This window comes from Neoarius graeffei, chromosome 22 (assembly GCF_027579695.1).
Source record: "Neoarius graeffei isolate fNeoGra1 chromosome 22, fNeoGra1.pri, whole genome shotgun sequence".
Classification (NCBI taxonomy): Eukaryota; Metazoa; Chordata; class Actinopteri; order Siluriformes; family Ariidae; genus Neoarius; species Neoarius graeffei.
The window spans coordinates 16,087,643-16,099,252 of record NC_083590.1 but is presented as its reverse complement, the minus strand read 5'-3'; the positions used below and the strand labels follow the sequence as shown (position 1 = coordinate 16,099,252).

Sequence of the window (11,610 nt, the reverse complement as noted above, 5' to 3'; positions counted from 1 at the left end):
TCGGTATCAGCAGGTCACACTCCATGGAAAATCAGAATCGGCCCAAAAAATTGCTATCAGTGCATCTCTAATCTAAATATTTTAAGAAACATCTTTATTAGCTTTATTGGTGAAGTAGATAAACCATCACTGCATCACTGTGATACGCACACACACTGGCAGCTGAATTAAATGTTCTGATTGGGCATGCAGGCTTTGCACCAATTAGGGTAATGCTTTTTCATTATTGTTAGTTGCCTTGGTGTTACCTTAAGTGGTTTCTTACATCTAATTATGATATTTTATTATTATAATTTTGTTGTTGCATTATACTATTTATTTCATTTTAGTATTGGTTGAGGTAAGTGTTGAGTTCAATATTTAAAATAAAAGCCTCCAGCTTGTTTTTTTGCAATTTATTCCTTGAATGTCAACTAAAGAATGATTGAAAGATCGCCACCAAAAAGGCAAAAAACTAAGGTAAAAACTAAACTTTAACTTCAATTTTGGTGAGTAATTTTCATAAATTTAAAAGACAGGTTTTCCACCAACATCAAGCCCAGCAAACTAATGGCCTGCCCTGTAATGTAAAGTTGGGTCGAGGAATGAAACCAGGCAGGGTTCTGGTAAAAACTGTTTTAACTGTCTTCTCTTAAAGAACTTAAAAGAATTTAGATTTAACTGAATAATCTCAAATGCTTCTTGTAGCTTTAAAATAGTCCCAGCAGGTGACACTGAAGAAAAATACTGTGTGTTTGAACACCGCCTGCTGTAAACACTTTGCATACACCCCAATGACCGACTCCACCGACCGCCATGACACCATGCACGAGTCCCTCGTCAGTACAGTGGGGCACCACAAATTGCTACCTGGCCTGTGGGAAACACTGAAGGAAATTTCTCGTTTGCGTAATATTCCTAAGAAACACTTCTTTAAATATCTGCAATTGCGGAACATTATCTCTTCAACGTAAAATAAGTCATTAATAATTCCTCCACTTACACCTCTCGAGGAAACTGTTACTAACAAGCGTACAAAAGGCTGGATTTCACTCATATATAACTGGCTCGTATCTGGTTCTAATGAGACATCAACATTTAAACTCAATACATGGAAGGCAGAATTAAAAACAGATATTTCTATTAATGACTGAATCAAAGCCTGCAAGGAGCCACAGACACAAACAGCCAACACTAATTTAAAGTTACTTCAATACAACTGGCTAATGCAAACTTACATTACCCTCGTTAAGCTACACAGGTACAATAGCAATATACCTAATACGTGTTTTAAGTGTAGCGAGGCTGAAGGGACATTTATACATTATATTTGGGAGTGTGACAAGATCAGAAAATTTTGGAAGGAGGAGGTGATGGATAAAATCACAACCATTTTATCTGTAAACATTTCATTAAACCCCACAATGATTTTGTTACACCTGTATCCAGCAGATCTTAATCTGAGAGATATGGCTCTTTTCCACTACCCTTTTTCAGCTCGCTTCAGCTCACTTCAGCCCGACACGGCTCGCGTTTCGACTATCTAAGAACAGCACAACTCAGCTCGCTTCAGCCCTGCTTAGCCCCCAAAACTCGCACCGTTTTGGAGTGGGGCTGAAGCGAGCCAAACCGAGCCAAGTGAGGCTAGAGGCGTGAGCAGACAGTCCCCTGTGCACTGATTGGTGAGGAGGAGTGTCCTCACACGCCCACACGCCCCGCGAGCACGCTGGGATCTGTAAACACCGTAAACCCGGAAGAAGGAGAATTACAAGAATTATGAAGCCTTATGCGCCTCGCCTCATCTATACGCTCTTGCCAGTATCTGTTGGCGTTGTCGGCGACAACAAGCCACAGCACCAAGACCAGCAACACTAACGACTCCATGTCCTCCATGTTTATTGTTTACTCTCCGGGTTGTGAGACTACCGCTTAAAAGGTCACTGATGTCACTGTTTGTGCCGCCTAATGACATCACCTGACGTCCACCCACTTTCGCTAACTCCACCCAATGTGTCCACCCACTTCCAGCCAGCACAGTTCAGCGCGGTTGTAGTCGAAATTCAACTCCAACAGCCCCACTCAGCTCGACTCAGCCCAACTCAGCACAGCACGGCTCAGCCCAACTCAGCCGCGTTGGTAGTGGAAAAGCGGCAATAGAGTACACATTTATTAATTTTGCTAAACTACAGGCAAAGTGCCTGATTGCACTGAACCGGAAGAAAGAAACAGCACCCACAATAGGAGCTTGGATTAAAGGGGAAGAAAGGGCAATATATACGGTTCCTGATGTGACAAAGTAACGTATTCTTAAGTATTCTATCAAATTTATGTACTAGAAAACAACGAAATATCTTGGTAATTGTAAATATAATAGTCGGTACGCTAAACCACATAAGAGTCGTCATTTTTAAAAGACCGTGACGTCAGCCCTACCCACTGCACTAGGAGAGAAGCATGTAATTATGGCGTCGGGCGCATCAACTGAAAGCGACAGCTCTGTCGAATCGTACAAAGAGATCCCGCAAGACACACTGCAAGCAAGCTATGGCTTAGAAGGGTACCAGTTTGAACCTAGGAGAGGTACTCTCGACTCCGGTGATGACGAAATAAGAGAAGAAAGCTCGGATGTGGGTGTTCTGTAAAGTTATCCTACCTCTTGGATTTGTCCTACCAAGCCTACTGCGCATGTGCGAAATCCAGGAGGGTAGGAAAATTCAACAGTAGTTTTGTCCTACCGATCAGCTGGGCTGATAGAAAAAATCGGTGAGTATTTCACGCAATATTGTTCTGCGCATGCGCAGTAGGCTTCGTGCATGTGCAGTAGGCTTTACAGAACACCCCGGCGAGGATGAAACCGATACTGATGCTGACCAGAGCAGCTGCGTGCAGGTGACACAGCATGGTGCTCGTGCGGAAAATGTGACGGAGTTGCTCACGAGTCCAGCCGAATTTATTTGCTGCAATGAGATAGGCGCCACCCGTGGACTTGCGAAATCGTCACAAGAAGCAGAAACAGGTATTTCCAACCTCAATGAGCCAGATTGTTTATTTACAACTGGGCACATACATACGTCATAAGTGTTACGCAGAGAAAATGAACGTGCATTCTGATTGGATAAAATTAATATCATGGCGGCCTGTTCAAACTGTGAAAATAGTTTGCTCGAGCTACTTTCAAAACACTATAACTTTTCAACCTTAGAACAAAAAACTTTTGTAAGTTTTGAATAAGGTTCGTCAATCTGTGTTTTATTGTTATATTTACTCTATATATTGCCCTTTCTTCCCCTTTAAATGTATGGCACAATGCATGCCAATGGAGAGAATAGCACTTTTTAAAAAAACAACTGAACATGTGTGAAGGGATATGGAAACCATTCAGTGACTTTATTAAAATGAAGACATACAGTGGTGCTTGAAAGTTTGTGAACCCTTTCGAATTTTCTATATTTCTGCATAAATATGACCTAAAACATCAGATTTTCACACAAGTCCTAAAAGTAGATAAAGAGAACCCAGTTAAACAAATGAGACAAAAAATATTATACTTGGTCATTTATTTATTGAGGAAAATGATCCAATATTACATATCTGTGAGTGGCAAAAGTATGTGAACCTTTAGGATTAGCAGTTCGTTTGAAGGTGAAATTCGAGTCAGGTGTTTTCAATCAATGGGATGACAATCAGGTGTGAGTGGGCACCCTGTTTTATTTAAAGAACAGGGATCTATCAAAGTCTGATCTTCACAACACGTTTGTGGAAGTGTATCATGGCACGAACAAAGGAGATTTCTGAGGACCTCAGAAAAAGCGTTGTTGATGCTCATCAGGCTGGAAAAGGTTACAAAACCATCTCTAAAGAGTTTGGACTCCACCAATCCACAGTCAGGCAGATTGTGTACAAATGGAGGAAATTCAAGACCATTGTTACCCTCCCCAGGAGTGGTCGACCAACAAAGATCACTCCAAGAGCAAGGCGTGTAATAGTCGGCAAGGTCACAAAGGACCCCAGGGTAACTTCTAAGCAACTGAAGGCCTCTCTCACATTGGCTAATGTTAATGAGTCCACCATCAGGAGAACACTGAACAACAATGGTTTGCATGGCAGGGTTGCAAGGAGAAAGCCACCGCTCCTCAAAAGAACATTGCTGCTCATCTGCAGTTTGCTAAAGATCACATGGACAAGCCAGAAGGCTATTGGAAAAATGTCTTGTGGACGGATGAGACCAAAATAGAACTTTTTGGTTTAAATGAGAAGTGTTATGTTTGGAGAAAGGAAGACACTGCATTCCAGCATTAGAACCCTATCCCATCTGTGAAACATGGTGGTGGTAGTATCATGGTTTGGGCCTGTTTTGCTGCATCTGGGCCAGGACGGCTTGCCATCATTGATGGAACAATGAATTCTGAATTATACCAGCGAATTCTAAAGGAAAATGTCACAACATCTGTCCATGAACTGAATCTCAAGAGAAGGTGGGTCATGCAGCAAGACAACGACCCTAAGCACACAAGTTGTTCTACCAAAGAATGGTTAAAGAAGAATAAAGTTAATGTTTTGAAATGGCCAAGTCGAAGTCCTGACCTTAATCCAATCGAAATGTTGTGGAAGGACCTGAAGCGTGAGGTTCATGTGAGGAAACCCACCAACATCCCAGAGTTGAAGCTGTTCTGTACAGAGGAATGGGCTAAAATTCCTCCAAGCTGGTGTGCAGGACTGATCAGCAGTTACCGGAAACATTTAGTTGCAGTTATTGCTGCACAAGGGGGTCACACCAGATACTGAAAGCAAAGGTTCACATACTTTTGCCACTCACAGATATGTAATATTGGATCATTTTCCTTAATAAATAAATGACCAAGTATAATATTTTTGTCTCATTTGTTTAACTGGGTTCTCTTTATCGACTTTTAGGACTTGTGTGAAAATCTGATGATGTTTTAGGTCATATTTATGCTGAAATATAGAAAATTCTAAAGGGTTCACAAACTTTCAAGCACCACTGTAGAAGAGCACCTACAGCCGGAGAACCTAAACTAATCTATACCATTATGGTAGACCCCGGAAGATGTTTGAGGTTGAGATCTTGATGTAGTGCTATGTTACGTTTATTTTCTGCTAAGGTACCATCCATTTGATTTGATTTTATATTTTGTTTTATTTTTGCTTCTCTTATTATTATTATTATTATTATTATTATTTAAATTTTTACCCTGTACTAACGTGAAATGACTTCTTTTTAATTAAACAAGAGAGAGAATAAGTGTGTTTGAGTTTGGGGGGAGGGTGGCTTATCTGGGGTCGGAGGAAGACATCTGTTATATTATAGTGTTCGCATTGTACGCTGGTTTTTGTCCCTTATTTTGTCATGTGTTGAAAATGAATAAAAACATTGTTGAAAAAACAAACTGTACAGTTGAATGAGAGACACTCGAATATTGAATCAAAAATAGCTGCGAATGACAGTGTAGCACAGCCTTTAACTGACTAACTATGAGAATTATGGGATGTTACCTGTGGACAGATGAGGGGTTTCCACTGTTAAACTTCAAAGGATGATCCATAGATGCATCACTCTTCATGGAGACACAGCTGGGTTCTGGTGAGTCTGATCTCTTCATCTGGAGTTTACTGTACAACATCATAGACATTCCTTTATATTCTCCATTTACACTGGTTATTATTAATTATTACTAGTTATTTTAATTATCTCGTTAGCAATTACTCTGACTTAGTGTCCCATCCAGATACACTTTCTGCCTTATCCTGTATGTGACACTGTGAAACACTGAACTGTGCAGTTATTGATATTAATTACTCTAAACTGTTTAGTGAAAGTATTGTAGCAGCATTAGGACCTAATTGAAGTTTCACAAACTGATAAATATCAAAATGCTGATGATGATCTGGACTGAATAAAGGAATGTATAACACAGACTTTCTCTCTAATGTGACTTTAACTATGAGAATTATGGGATGTTACCTGTGGACAGATGAGGGGTTTCCACTGTTAAACTTCAAAGGAGGATCCATAGACCCATCACTCTTCATGGAGACACAGCTGGGTTCTGGTGAGTCTGATCCCTTCATCTGGAGTTTACTGTACAACATTACAGACAGTCCTTTATATTCACCATTTACACTGGCTATTATTAATTACTAGTCGCTTTAATTATCTCATTAGCAATTACTCTGACTTGGTGTCCCATCCAGATGCACTTTCTGCCTTATCCTGTATGTGACACTGTGAAACACTGAACGCAAATGTTTAGTGAAAGTAAAATGTTTAGTGAAAGTATTGTAGCAGCATTAGGACCTAATTAAAGTATCACAAACTGATAAATATCAAAATGCTGATGATGATCTGGACAGGATAAAGGAATGTGTAACACAGTCTTTCTCTCTACAGTGACTTTAACGATGGGAATTATGGGATGTTACCTGTGGACAGATGAGGGGTTTCCACTGTTAAACCTCCAAGGAGGATCCATAGACCGATCACTCTTCATGGAGACACAGCTGGGTTCTGGTGAGTTTGATCTCTTCATCTGGAGTTTACTGTACAACATTATAGAGGAGGCATGAGACAATTTCATTTTCTCAAATATCACAATACAAAGTACTGGGAGAGATGAATTTGCTGCTCATTTCATGTATTGTGATATTTCTGTTTAATATTCTTTTTGTGCTCTACCTCTGACACCACCGGCATTGCTTGTTCTCCCCATGTCTGCATGGGTTTCCTCCGGGCGCTCCGGGGTCCCCCACAGTTCAAAGACACGCAGTTTGGTTAACATGGGGTGGCCTTGGGCTGAAGTGCCCTTGAGCAAGGTACCTAACCCCTAACTGCTCTCCAGGCGCTGTAGTATGGCTGCCCACTGCTCTGGGTGTGTGCGAGCGCGTGTGTGTTCACTGCGCTAGAAGTGTCCATGTGACAAATAAAGGTTTCTTCTTCTTTTTCTGTTCTTACACACTAGGTGGCAGCACCAAAGGTCGTAGCTCACAGAGTTATAGAGTGGAAACCGAACTGCCTCAAAGCACGCTGACTGAACAGTCCAGAAAGTGAAGCTCATCAGAAGGAAGTGTTATGGCACATGGGGTCAAACTCCAGGCCCACAGCCTCGTTTCATTCGGCCCGCGTGAACTTGGAAACAATAAAACTGAAACAGCCTCTAGAACACGACTGCTTAAAGGAGAACTTAAGGCAAATATATAGAATCAAAATGCCATTTCTCATTTTATTAAATATAGGAATTAATTTTTGATAGCTGTATTGTCACTGCTATAGCAAGTTAAGAGTGTTTGAAATATGCTCTGTAATACATGTCCATATGTCAAAGCAAAGGCCATAAATGAGATTCGTTGAGACCTGTGCGAGACATCGTAGGACGGAAGTAAAACATACAGCGGAAGTCAAAGTGACCAACCCTGTGTCCGAAATCGCTCACTTGTTCACTACTCCCTATATTGAGGTATTTCACTCACGTGACCAAGTCATGTGATGCTGCCATTTTGGACGGCACGGCTCGAATCAGTTTGAATGCGAGGAAGGCGACAAACGAAAAACATAAAAGAAAAAGGAGCGAGATGCAGAAAACACCTTCACTATCCAGCAATGTAGGGCATTTACAGGGCGAGCAGAGGGAGAGGTATTTGCAAAAATTGAGGTTAGCAGGCTTAGAGAACGATGTTTACCTGCTTCCACCAGGATTGTTCACTGACGTACGGAAGTACACGAAGCCCTCGTCTTTACCTGACTTCGGCCCACAGGATCTGTATATCTATGTCGTTAAAAACCCATCGCCATACACAGGTATTGATCTGAAAGCGTATAAGAGTTTGGATGCCTACAAATATTTTGTGTCAGGCTGGGTAACATGCCTACATCAGTGGGTCGTCCCTGGAGCCGGTGGTCGCCATCTGATTACAGCTAAGGTTTGTTCACATTTTCATTTACTTTCGGTCCTCAGGATAAACAAAATGTTATTAAATGTCATTGAAATAACTTCTTAGTCTGTTGAGACATGGCCCGTTATAAATTTGCTGTTACCAGGCAATGACTAAGAACTGTATTATTAGGGTCGGTGTCTGTGTTGTAGCAGTGTACTAGCAGCTAGCTGTTAGCACTAGCTAATGTCAACAACATCGTAGCTGGTATGTTACTGTAGCAATATTTACGTTCAGTCATTTGGATGACTGTTAAAACCTTTCAGTCTCAAGTTTTTCCTTTACTGGATTTACTAGTTTACTGAGCTAGCGCGCTCGGCCAAGCCGGGAGCCATCGCGCGCTCTCCGGCCGGGCCGGGAGCCATCGCGCGCTCTCCGGCCGGGCCGGGAGCCATCGCGCGCTCTCCGGCCGGGCCGGGAGCCATCGCGCGCTCTCCGGCCGGGCCGGGAGCCATCGCGCGCTCTCCGGCCGGGCCGGGAGCCATCGCGCGCTAGCTCAGTAAACTAGTAAATCCAGTAAAGGAAAAACTTGAGACTGAAAGGTTTTAACAGTCATCCAAATGACTGAACGTAAATATTGCTACAGTAACATACTAGCTACTGTTGTTGACATTAGCTAGCTTGCCGTCCAAAATGGTGGACACCGGGGCATCACGTGACCCTGTGACGTCAGGTGAAATACCTCAATAGGGAATTACTACTACAAAATGGCATCCCCACTATATAGTGCCCTATATAGTGAGTCGGAAGTGATTTGGGACACAGGGCAACATCTGCCAACGTTGTCAAAAGACACGCGCGCCCTCTTTTGAATGCTGATGTAATCAAGCTGGAAGTTTTTTTTTTTGTTTTGATAGCAATCAGGAAAGTCTGAAAAAAGTAGACAGTGATCATTTAAACTCATTTTTGTGCAATATTTCATTTGGAAAACAGTTTTCAAAATGGTGGCACTGACACCTGGCTGACACTTCACGTTTCGAAGTCTTGCACAATGTTAGGACTGGGACTGTTTTGGCCTCTAGAGGCCGCTCTTATTTCCTTATCTTGTCTTGTTTGTTTTGGCCTCTAGAGGCCGCCACTGTTTCTGTGTTTTTGTTTTGACAACCATGTGCCTTTGTTTTTCCATGTGCCTTGTGCCCCGCCTAGTCCTCATTATTGTCACCTGTGTCCTATTTAGTTTGTGTGTATATATACTCCCTCAGTTCAGTCCCTAGTCACGGAGTCTTTGTGCTACTTATGGTTAGTTACCTCTGTCCCGTGAACCTTGCTTATGCCCTAGTGTTTTTTGGTATTTTTGCTTTCTTTGGACGTTGTACTTAACATTTTTGGATCTTCTGAGCATTCTGCAATTTTGCCTTTTCTTTTCTGATTTTTGGACTTTGAACTGTTGGATATTTTATTTTCCCTTATATCTTCTGAGCGTTGGATTTTACGTATTTTTTTCTCCTTGGATTTTTGGATTTTTTGCATTGTAAATAAACTGCCTTTTTCTACTCTACTTTCGCCTCATGCCTCTGCACTTGAGTCATTCCCCTGGTGGCCTAGTGGGGGCTTGCTGGATCACTACACCAGCGACCCGGGTTCGAATCCCAGCAAAACCCTAACACACAAGTCTCGTGAAGATTGCGTGGATAAGCGACGCCTGCCGTAGACCAAACGAACTAAATTCAACATGGCTAAAAAACGAATAGGCCGATAAATATAATAATTTATTGCAATTAGTTGCCAATACGAGTCACGATATAAGGTTACTAAAACTGAAAACGTAACTGAATAACACATTAATTAAGAAATAAAGCAAGTTTAAAAATGATTTCAGTTCTCCTTTAACATTTTCACACTATCCAGAATTTCACAGCAGATCTGTAGTGGAGCCATCTGAAGGTAGTTACAGTAAACCACTGTATATACATACGTGCACTCCAGTTTCTATCACGGCTGGATTGACCACGGTCTGAAATGCAGGTTAAAATAAATGCCTGGATTTGACACAGGTTTAACACCCCGACTGTATTGATATTGCAGTGGTTTGATTTGCTGCCTTTACAAATCAAAATAAATGTATTACACTTTAAAATGTAATGTTTTGTGTCAGCACCGTCTCATCAGTCTGGTCCTGTGAAGCCTGGATTGGGATGTGATTCGTATCATGGCTTTAGTGTACTGTCTCATACGACTGCATTTGTAATTTTATAAGAACATAATTTTACTAACAATGAACAGAATCTGGCATTTTTTTCAAGTGGCGACTAAACTTTTCATTCTCAGTATAAGTTAAGTTTCTCTCTTCAGATATCCTCACTCCATATTTCAGATATGAACAGTTAATGACTAAAATATTAGAACATGGCAGCTTACCGCTTTTCTGAGGGTGGGGTCACATTATCTGTGTCCAGATCACAGATCACACCATTTTTGAACATTAGTGTATGGACACAAAGCTCATGGGCTCACTGCTGATTCCTGGACACTGATCTCTTGGACTGAATGAATTACACTCCTAAAAATTAGAAAAAAAACATGCTATTAAAACTGGAGAAAAATAAATTTCACATCTAAATGAACTGTACATGCGAAAGACTCAAATTAAGAAGCAAGAGAATTCAGAGTAAGAGTCGTTTTAATGATTATGCACAAGACGCGTGTGTCCCTCTATAGGAGCCAATTTGATTCATTTATGTTGACATGGACACCTGCTGGCAGAATATGGAATTGTTTAGAATTATGCTGCAACTTAACCTGGCCTTGAGTGCCTCGGTCTTCTAATTGATGCACAGGTGTCCAATTAGAGGCGGTGCACAATTAGTAGAGGGTGCCACACAGACAGGGAGTCTGTTTGGTAGTCGGAGTGTGAGCTGGTGGAAACTTGGAACTGTGGAATATTGTGGAATTTGGAATTGTGGACATTTGGTGACGCCAGCAGGCATATAGGTTTTTAATAACAAATCAACACAGCGGCATACTATTAGAGTAGTGCTTGTACCACGCTTGGTTTATCGTTTTGTTTCATGGACCCTTTTGTTTGCCTTTATTATTATGAGTTATGGTGGACGTTATACGAAGACTTTTCTGTTTAAATAAACCACGTGCAATTAAAAACACCTCAACGGCGTCTAGAAGAAGTGCCTTAAAAGAAGTCACTACATCGTTAAAAACCTGCTTGCAAGTCAAAATGGAATCGAAACGTTAAAACCCTCATCTGCAAGTAAGGAAGAAAGAAGAGCATCATTTAAAACCATCCCTCCAGTTAAAACCCTCGCTTCATTAAAATCCACCTGAAGAAGAGGAAGACGAAAAAATTGAATAGGAACTCTCTCTGGACCCTGCGTGGAGAAGAATAAACGCGACAAGAAGAAGGAAGGCAAGAGCGCTGAAAGAAAAGCAACCTGGAAAGAAGTTGTGAAAACAGAAGTAAGCACGAAGAACCCAAGAAGAAGCAAGCCTCAAGACGCAGCTAGAAACGCCGGCTGATTGCAAGTTGGAACACCTGAGCGGCTCATTAAGGGCTGCGCTGAAGTCGCTGTGATCGACGAAAGTATTGGATTACCCTTATCAGGGAGCTGGGATCGCAGAACGTTTGGATTATTTGCTGTGCTTTGGATTTTAGCTGATGAGGCCTGGGCCTGCTGCTTCATGCTTGGTGAGACTGTGACATTGGACGGCCAACCGTGAGTAAAACTGGGT

At 41.7% G+C, this 11,610-nt stretch overlaps 1 long non-coding RNA gene across 1 annotated transcript; it reads right to left on the bottom strand.

The window, feature by feature from the left end:
* Positions 1-5,518: 5,518 nt before the first annotated feature.
* LOC132870712 (uncharacterized) lies at positions 5,519-10,330 on the bottom strand. The gene is made up of 3 exons (XR_009651185.1): positions 10,285-10,330; positions 6,421-6,537; positions 5,519-5,610 (listed from the first exon to the last, which is right to left on the bottom strand). It is a non-coding gene; the product is annotated as an uncharacterized LOC132870712 (long non-coding RNA).
* Between the last annotated feature and the right edge of the window lie 1,280 nt (positions 10,331-11,610).